A 1,659-nucleotide genomic window follows, 5' to 3' on the forward strand; every position below is an offset into this window, starting at 1 on the left:
GCGTGAAAACTATGGAGCGCGAAGACTGCATGGCTTCGTTGTTTCCTTTTCTTCTTTGTTGAGTCATATGAACCACCGTACTGTTAAGTGGGGTCCATGTGAACTAAGTCAGAGTGACTGAAGTGATGCTCAACCCAAATCCTATGTCTTCGAGCGAAGACAATGAGAGCAAATCTTATCCAGAGCTGGATGAGTCAGCTTTGCTTGTAGCCCAAGTAAAGTTGCCGCGTGTGTTTGAAATCTGACCGTTGGAACACGTGTCGGTTCCTTAGTGACCCAGGGTCATTTCGGACAAATCAGGTCGGGTTGCCTTGTGGCTATAAATAGTCCACCCCCTACACCATAAATTGGTGGCTGCTTAGAGTTAGTTTACGGCTTTTGTCGTTTTGAGAGCAACCCACCTCGAAGCCTTTGAGAGAGAAATCCTTGAGAGGACAAAGCCCAAACACCCAGAGCCAAAGAGTGTTAGGCATCACTCAAGTCTTTCTGTCTGTGTGACCTGAAGACTTATTACACTTGAGGACTGTGTATCCTCGAGCCGGTTAGGCGTCACGTTCTGAGCATCCAAGAGTCATTGTGGATTGCCGGGTGAACAAAGTCTGTGAAGGTTCGGAAGTCTACCTTGAAGACTTACCAGAGTGATTGGGCGAGGACTAAGTGTCCTTAGATCAAGGGGAATAAGGTGAAGACACGGTCTTCTGAGTTGAATCTCAGCCTCCCTAACCAGACGTACAGTTGTCACAGCAACTGGAACTAGTCCAACAAATCCTGTGTCTTCAACAAGTGACTGGTTCTATCTCTTCCCTCCTTTACTTTGAGTTTGTCTTCGTGAAGTTGTTGCTTATCTGTCTTATCTATTTGACTTCATTGCTTGACTACTATTGTTGATTGGCTTCATACTATCTTCCATCCTGATCCTACTACCTAGCTGCTATTAGTCTTCGTATGTTAACGCTATTGCATACTTGACTATGGCTTGCTTGTTGTAGTTTATCTTTCGTTGCATATCAATTAGGTCATTTCTATTGTTTGTCTTCGAAACTTCCACATTTTGAAGACTTTGATAAAAATCGCATGTTCACCCCCCCTCTAGTCGATAACTAGCACTTTCAATTGGTATCAGAGCAAGGTACTCCCTTGTTCTGTGTGATTCGGTTTAACCACCTGGAGTTTAGCTATGTCGACTACGGGATTGAGGAATGTATCTTGCCCCACCTTTGACGGTCATGAGTATCCTCGGTGGAAAGCCATGATGAAGAAGCAACTCATGGCTATGGACAGTGAACTATGGACCGTCACCGAGATTGGTCTTACCGATCTATGCAAGATGGCGGAGGCTGATGACATTCGCAAGTACACTCTACTGAACCTCACAGCGAAGGATGTCATCTGCTCCTGCCTGTCCCGAAATCAGTTCAGGAACATCATGCACCTCAATCACGCGAAGCTAATCTGGGACCGGCTTTCTGAGGTCTATGAAAGTCATCTTAATCGTCATGATCCTTGGCTTGATGACTACAAGGAGTCTCTTAAAGAGATGACTTTCCACCTGAACCGTCTTCATCTTCACCAAGCCTCATGGCAGGGGGTGCTAAGGTAACTGAATGCTATCTTTCTGAAACTAGTGATGATGAATCAGGTGATGAATTTGGCCCCAGC

Source organism: Triticum dicoccoides, chromosome 5B (assembly GCF_002162155.2).
Source record: "Triticum dicoccoides isolate Atlit2015 ecotype Zavitan chromosome 5B, WEW_v2.0, whole genome shotgun sequence".
NCBI lineage: Eukaryota > Viridiplantae > Streptophyta > Magnoliopsida > Poales > Poaceae > Triticum > Triticum dicoccoides.